Here is an 8,934-nt window from a genome sequence, read left to right as displayed (position 1 = left end):
TGTTCCCTAAAGCTTCTCACACATAGGGCTACAGAACTCAGGGTCCCGATCACTCAGTGTTATGGACTGAATGTTTATGTTGCCCTACAATTTTTGAAGATGGGGGTTTTACGTTGGTAATTAGGGTTAGATGAGGTCATGAGGGTAAGGCCTTCATGATGGAATTAGTGCCCTTACAGGAAGAGACACCAGAGAAGCTTGCTCCCCCATTTCAAGCACACAAAGAAGAGGTAATGTGAGCACACAGCAAGATGGCAACCACCTACAAGCCAAGAGAAGAGACTTCAGAATGAAGCCTACCTTGCCAGCACCTTGATCTTGGACTTCACAACATCCAGAACTGTGAAAAATACATGTCTGTATCAAAGCCACATAGTCTACAGTACTTTATTATAGCAGCCTGAGCACAGACACCTAGTACTGAACAGTCTAGAATTATCTGAGAGATATTATTAGACCAGTGAAAACTGTTATGGTTTGTCACTGGAGTGTGGAGATCTCTAATCCAGAGAGGTTTTAGTTATGGAGTGGCTTTTTTTTATAGCCCCAGCATGGGTTTGTGTGGGTGAACCAAGCCATGTGAAGAGTTACAAAGGATGGACCTGTGTGATCTGAAGATCCAAAGTCACTGCTATAGGATGAACAAGAAAGAGGGCAGCAACATCTTCCAAAGGCTCTGAATAAAACACACGTTTTTCCAGATAGAGTACCCTAGTAGGGACTTCCCTTTTCTGTATCTTTCCTTTGCATACCTGAAGGTCTTCTTTTTAACTTAATTCATTCATCTAACAAATATTAGTGTTTACCGTGTGCCAGGCACTGCCCTGGAAGGTTGGAATACATCAGAACACAAAACAAACGAAGAGCCCTATATCTAGTATGCAGTTTTCATTCTAGCAATGGGAGACAGAATTAAACAATATATGAGATACATAAGTAGATGATACAAAATAAGGAAATTTATAGGTGCTACAGAAAAAAAAAAGTAAAGGGAGTCAGAAGTGGTGTGGGTGATAAGTTACAGTTTTAAGTAGGGTAATCAGTGTGGACTCCAGTGCAAAGGTGGCATCTGGGCAAAGAATTCACTGAGGTAAGGGAGCTATCCAGGCAGATAACTGGGGAAAGAATGTTCCCAGCAGAGGGTGCAGCCCACAGAATGGCCCTGGGTGGGAACGTGCTCAGTGTGTTCCAAGAACAGTACCAAGACCAGCAAAGAGGAGAGCAGTGGGAGTGGATGTTAGAGAGGCGAGGGAAGAGGTGGCAGGTTATAAAACTACAAGTAGCAGGGCTCATCTGGACATATTTTTTCTAAGCTCCATGCTGAATGCCCCTCCTATTGCTGAATGATCCCTCTCCTTTTGTATCTGGCTTCTTAAATAAAGAAGACTCTTATAATGTTCATGCTGGGCGTCACCAGACAGGGGTTGATTGGAGGGACGCAATAGTTCAGTCCCAGGTTAATAATACAGCAGTGAATAGAACAGTTGTTACCAGATCATTGAAACAGGTCCCAGTCTAGATGATCAATAAGTAAAATGATTTAAAAAAATCAGTATCATTAGTAATCACCAAGATATAATTTCCTACTATTAATATAGATTATTTCTATAAAATCTAGTTGGACATACTGTTATTTAGTATCATCAAAGGTGGGGAAATAGAAACTCTCCGATCAGGTAATGGGAAGCATAAATAGGTTACAACTTTACTGAATGGCAATTTGGCAATACATCAGCAGCTCCCTTAACTGGCCTCTTCTTAACCAGTTTTCTGAGTTAACCACCACCCACTGTTCTCTCTACAAAGCACACTGTCTAATACCATTTGCACACTGAATGCTTGAAGCTAGGGGGCTTCTCTCAAAACTACCTAAGTACTGCTGCTTTCTCAATGTTTAGTAACCAAAGGGGTTTATCAAGAGGATTATGTCTTCTCTAAACTTATCATTTCAGTTCTAGTCATTATTATAATTGTTATTTATTAAATATTATATAATCTGATGAAATGAAAATGATTTGTTTTTTCAGTGGGAACCATGTGCTTTGAAATGACTCAATGAATATACAGTTTTTAAAGAAAAAAAATTGCTATCAAATCAGATGTGGGTGAATCAAATGCAAAAGAAATTGTAAAAATTTTGAAAAGCTGCTTTTCAAGTGTTTTAAGTTCTCTCTCCATTTTAAGCAAAGTGAAACTAGAATCATAAATGATTTATTAATTATAGTTGTGATTTATGGAAAAAAGGTGGTTCAGAGTTCCAATCAATAAAATATACTATAAACAGAAAACAAAACAAACAGACAAAACTTTGGCCCAAAATTAAAATGCTGGCACATGAGAGTACATAAAGCAAGTAAAATAAATAAGGTATGTATGTATCATTTTAATAGATTTCCTGCCTTCAACAACTTCTTTCAACTAGCCTATCACTCATAGGCAACAGGGCTTCAAATGTATAGGTCAAAACCTTAAAATCATATGGTCACATTCGCAGTCTAATAATGAGAAAACATCAGACAAATACAAACTGAGGGACATTCTACAAAATAGCTAACTTGTACAGTTCAAAATTGTCAAGGTCATGGAAAACAATTTGAAAAAGATGAGACATAGTAACTAAATACAACATAGTTATATGGATTGGAATCTGGAACAGAAAAAGAAAGATGTTAATGCTGAAGCTCAGTTTAATATTTACCAATGTTAATTTCTTAGTATTGGTAAATGTGCCATGGTTATGTAAGATGTACGTTAGGGGAAGCTGGCTGAACGGTATATAGGAATTTTCTGTACTATCTTTGCAACTCCTCTGTAAATCTAAAATTATTCAAAATAAAAATCTTTTTAACTATATGGGAAAAATCCCCTTTACCCAGTTCTAGAAATTCTACTGCTGATAGTTTACTCTAAGGAAATAATTTAAGATGTATGCAAAGGTTTAGCCATAAGCTGTTAATTGAAAATAACTTATATGTACAAAATAGGTGATTGGTTAAATATAATTATGTATTACAATCAATAGCATATTTCCTAGCTATTAAAATACTATTTTAGAAGTATTTTTAATTATATGGAAAAATATTTATTATATAATATTAAGTGAAAAAAAAGGAGATTTGAAACTAGGCTGTAGAGTATGAACTCATTTGTATGTGTGATTATATATACACTCCCACAGAATGCACAAACACACACACACACACACACACACACACAAGCATGCACAGAAAAAATATTTGGAGGGACAAAGATTTTAATAAGGGTTATTGCTAGATTTTGAGATCAATGTTGCTTTATTTTCCCCAAATTTAAAAATGTATTGCATTTTATGATTTAACTATGTCCAATGAACTTCAATTTTTTTTCTTTCTTCCTTTTTTTAATGCCCAGTGCGGAGGTAGAACTTTCTATTTTTTCTTTCTCTTCTTCTTCCCTTTCTCTCTCTCTCTCCTTCCCTCCTTCTCCCCCTCTCTTACTCTTCCTTCCCTTCTCCCCTCCTTCCTTCTTAAGATAAACTACTGATATTATCAATATCTTTGAAACTGCCTGAGGGAACCACACTTGCATAAGATTAGTGGCTTCCTGGGATACAAGAGTACAGGAGCTCAAACCACTTTGCCCCAAGATTCAAGATTACTGAAATTTGTTAGAATAGATTAGGATAACCCCAACAGAAGCCCAGTGACAAGGAAAGGCAAAAAAAAAAGCCATGGAAATAAAGTCACCACAGAGGCAGGAAAAGATAGTACCAGATGACATGTCTGACAGAAGAGAGGTTCTACATAGAGGAACCTATCCCAAATCAGTCTTGCCACAGGCAGGCTGTGTCTTCCTGAAGTAATTATGTGAATGAATCTAAAACGCTAGAATATAAGGGCCCCGGGGTAATTTTACCATGAAAACACCTTTGTCCTAGTGCAGCACTGAGGAAGGTGTTGGGGAGTAAGAGGATCCTTCTTTGAAATCTTAAACCATCAGTGGACGATAAATGATCTGCACTGACTGATGCAGAAGCTGCTGGAGGATAAAGTTCATCCTAAACTTCATCTTCGCAGACACCAGCCGTTCTAAATGATTACCGGACTTCTGGTTGTCTCCAGCTTCAGCGGCAACATCACAAGGCAGCAGCACAGCACTGGAGCAGGTAGTGGCTTTTTAACAAGCAACCAACATCTGTTGGCAGTTTTGAAGTCTGCCAGCTCAAGGGGTGGCGTTGCCAGATTTAGCAAACTAAAATATGGGACTCCCAGTTAAATGTGAATTTCAGAGAAACAATAAATAATATTTTAGTACAAGGTTTCCCAAATGTTGCTTGGGACCTACTTATAATAAAAAGATATATATATATATATATATATATATATATATTATTGTTTATCTGAAACTTCATTTAATTGGAAATCCTGTATTTTATCTGACAACCCCATCAAAATGATGAGTCCAAATCCCCTCTGTAACAAGATAAGCATATATTACTTCTCATTTTTCTAACTTAATATGTTACTAAATAAAATAATATAATGAGAAACATTTTTGTTAGATTTTGTTTGTAGTAGCTCTAATGCCTTAGCAGGATGATATTACTAAATAAAATAATATAATGGGAAACATTTTTGTTAGATTTTGTTTGTAGTAGCTCTAATTCCTTAGTAGGCTGACATTATAAAGAAGAGAAAACAAGGGAGGAGGCAGCTGACCTCAGGCACTCTTCTAGTAAGTGGCGTCCTATTACCCTTGAGCTAGAAGTCTCTACAGATTGGATTGAAGGAAGAATTTTTAGCCACAGGAATTATTTATTTATTTTTGGCTGTGTTGGGTCTTCATTGTGACGCGCGGGCTTTCTCTAGTTGCGGTGAGCGGGGGCTACTCTTCGTTGCGGTGCCCGAGCTTCTCATTGCAGTGGCTTCTTTTGTTGAGGAGCACGGGCTCTAGGCGCACGGACTTCAGTAGTTGTGGCACGCAGGCTCAGTAGTTGTGCAGGCTCAGTAGTTGTGGTGCACGGGCTTAGTTTCTCCGCGACATGTGGGATCTTCCTGGACCAGGCTCGAACCCGTGTCCCCTGCATTGGCAGGCGGATTCTTAACCACTGCACCACCAGGGAAGCCTCTAGCCATAGGAATTATGTTAGGCATTGTTTGCAAGAAATATAAAAGCAATAAAGCTGGCAAGAAGACAGGAACAAGCAGGACTGGTCCTTGGAATATGAAAGGGAGTTTGGGAGGGAGATGAGTGTCAGGGAAAGAAATTGGATTTCTTGCTAACCTGCTATCTAAGTAGGTAAAGTCAAATATAACACTTGGAAACGTGGTTCACTGCTGGGGGAAGTTATTCACACCTCAACTGTAATTTGGGACACCTGGAACTGCATCTGCAAGAATCATTTGTCACTTCAGCAGTAAAGAATAATGATTATTAAGAAACAAAAGAAATAAGCCAAGCTTTTGAAGTCAGGAACTCAGGCAAGAAAAGTGACAGAAATCAGATAGGTTACTGATGTCAATCAAGGCAAGCAAATCTGGAATCTACAAAACTGTTATGATCAACACCCCTGCCATAAGGGACATGGAAGAGCCTAATTCCAAGGCCGGAAGTACTTGACCTCTTAATATTTCCTGCCAAAGGCGGAAGATGGTGGGCAAACTCAGGGCTCCCTGGGGCTGCAGGTGACTGCAGGGACATTAGAATAGTTACCCTTGTGTTCCTACCGTCTAGGCCTTTCTTGCATATAAATCATTCAAACTGTTTGGAAAGAACTGATATTACAACTAGAGTCCTAACATAAGATATAGGTTAAACAACATAAGATATAGGTTAAGTCCTTTCTTCAGTAACAAAAAGATACAGCCCTTTTGCACTAATCCACTTTGCAACCATGATTCCATTTGCAATACAGTGAATAACTAAGTGCTTAATAAATGCTTTTTGTTGGGAATGAGAATGTTTTGAATGGTAACAGAAGGGCCAGAAGGAGACTTGAAGGGAAAACTGACTGCCACCCATACAGAGACCAACTTGACAGAAAAAGTCAGCTGGGCAAATATTTGACTTACTGTACTTGTTTCTATCTGTCTTTGTCCCAAAAAGTTTTAAGAGGGCTTAGCTGGGCAAATGTGTTCTTGCTTGGTAGCCTAGCAAAGAACACACATGATGGGAATGAGTTATCCCTTTCTAGTTGTGCTGCGTTTTCTTCAGCAAGGGTTCAGTTCCTTCTGGGATGGGTAAATCCAATTAAACAATTACTAAGTCTCCACGTTACATTCCATCTACAAATATGTTCTTCATATTTGTTCCTCAGCACATATTTGCTAGGAAATATTAAAAAGACTTCAAATCAACTGTTAAATTATAGAAATTAACTCGCTTAAGCATTTCTCAGGTCCTACTATGTACAAGGACCTTTGCTTTGTGTTAAAAAAATATTTTTTGTTGGAACCAAGCAGTCCATCTTCTAGGCAAATAATTAAGAAGTTCATGAACATTCTCAAAAGCGGCAAAAAATGGAAGCAACCCAAAAATTCATCAATAGTAAAATTGATAAATAAATTGTCGAATATTCATACAACGAAATATTATTCATCAATGAAATGAATAAGTGCAACCTGTTCTCATCAACATGAGTGAATCTGAAAATCATTTGGCTGAAATCATGGACAAATTCATGCAGTATGACTCAACTGGTATAAAGTTTAAGATTTGGGGAAACTAAACAATATAATAATGTCAAAGGATAGATATCTAGGTGGCAAAATTATAAAGAAAATCAAGGGGAATAAAAATTTAGGATAGAGGCTACTTCTGTTTCAGAGGTAAAAGAGATACATTTGGCAAGGTGTCTCTGAAGGGCTGATACCATCCTATTTCCTAAGGCTGGATGGTGGGTACAGAGATATTTATTTTACTATTATTTAAACATTACATATAGGTTTTACACACTTCTTTGTATGTATGATATATTTCAAAGATTATTTTTAAAACAGAGGTTTAAAAAATAATTGAAGGGGAAGCCCCTAAGGGATATTTTTTCTATTTGGATATCTCAGAAATACCAAGTCTATAAAACATATTTTAATTAACTACTATGTGTAAAATAGATAGCTAGTGGGCACATGCTATATAGCACAGGGAGCTCAGGTCTGTGCTCCGTGATGACCTAGATGGGTGGGATGGTGCGGGGGAGGGAGGTCCAAGAGGGAGGGGATATATGTATACATATAGCTAATTCACATCACTGTACAGCAGAAACTAACACAACATTGTTAAAGCAATTATACTCCAAGAAAAAAAATTTTTTTAATTAAAAAAAAGAGCTTTCTCTAGGTTTTTATAAGTATTCAGATGTTGATGTACAATGGGTAATTTAGATGATCACTATTATGGAAGGAATGTGGAGAAATGAAGAATATCTCTAAGAATATATGTTCTCCATCTTTGGCTTTAAGATAGTCACATCTTGTTAAATAAGAAACCGTATTTATATTTAGGATAAATTTAAATAGAGACAATGAATTAACTGAGATGACATCATACTATACATGACTATGATATCTATTAGCTGAGAGTAATCAGTTGAATGCCAAACAAAATTAAGCCTCAAAACCAACTGGATAAGTCAACCATCCTATTATACAGATGGTGAGACTTTGATACAGAGCTAGCCAGTATTAAAAATATAATATTCGTGTTTTTTAAAAATTTTTATTAGAGCACTTAATTCAGAGACCAGTTTTTCTTTTGTAGTGAGAAAAAGAAAAAATAATTTTTAAACATATTTACCAAAGAAAAGGTAATGGAATTGGAATTGTTTTACCTGGAGAAAAACAAACTAAAAAGCAATTGATGGCTGGCCTCAGACCCATGAAGGGTTTATACAGGAGACCCTGAGCAGATGTTTCCTGTGTCTGGAGAAGAATAAACAAGAGACATTGTATCTAAGTTGAACAGGAGCAGATAGATAGATAGATAGATACATACATACACACACAGACATATATATATGTACGTTAATGTATGTTTGTTGTTCGTAAATACATAGATCTGGAAGGATATGTAACAATGGTTAACCGGAATTTACTTCTGAGGAATAGCATCAGGAGAGAGTCAGACTTAGGATATGAATCTTTAACTTTCTATACTTCTGTATTATATGATTTTTTTTAATTAACAAAGTATTACTTTTTACTTTTCTAATTTAAATTGTTAATAAAGAAAAAATTGTGATTGGGTTGGACAGCATGGTAGCTCTGATACTGAGTCTGTTATCCTTGTTACCCTATTATCCCTCCAACTGGAAATAAAGGACTCTTAACCATAAGCATTGTCTTAGTCAAGCATAATTTAGTTGTAGGAAATAGAAATTCACTTGAGCACTCTTAAGTAAAATTATTCCAGAGGACAGGAGTATATCTGGGATGGTCAGGAAATGGAAAGCTGACAGGAACTCTCCAGCTCAAATGTTATCTTTTCCCTGCTCCTCTGTGCTTATTTGCTTTACTCTTCTCTTTTTCTACATGTATAGATATGGTGTCCTCCATCTCTGAATCTACATTATTTTCCAAGACTAGCTTCTACAACCAACTACCTAAAAATCCTAAATCATGTTTTCAAGTCCCATATTGTCTCCTAAAGTCAATCATTTGTACCAGAGTGTTAGATTTACATGTCCATTTTGCCAGTTCACAGGGATGGAACATGAGCTCTGAGAATGAGAAATGGGCAGGTTTTCTGAGATTGAATGTGGGACAGGAAGGGAAGAATAGCATCTTTTCTAAAGGGTCCTAAACGATTGTAATGGCCTGCTAAGGTTTAACTTTTGGGAATATGCTATCTACTCCATATAGTCCAAGGTTTAATACTGTATATATTTATAATACTATACTTATATATGATTTTTTTTTAGTAATATTATCTTTGAATTTTCATCAGACTACTTTATCC

The sequence above is a fragment of the Balaenoptera musculus genome, chromosome 4 (assembly GCF_009873245.2).
Source record: "Balaenoptera musculus isolate JJ_BM4_2016_0621 chromosome 4, mBalMus1.pri.v3, whole genome shotgun sequence".
NCBI lineage: Eukaryota > Metazoa > Chordata > Mammalia > Artiodactyla > Balaenopteridae > Balaenoptera > Balaenoptera musculus.
The sequence above is the reverse complement of the archived record's forward strand: the minus strand, read 5'-3'. Positions refer to the sequence as shown.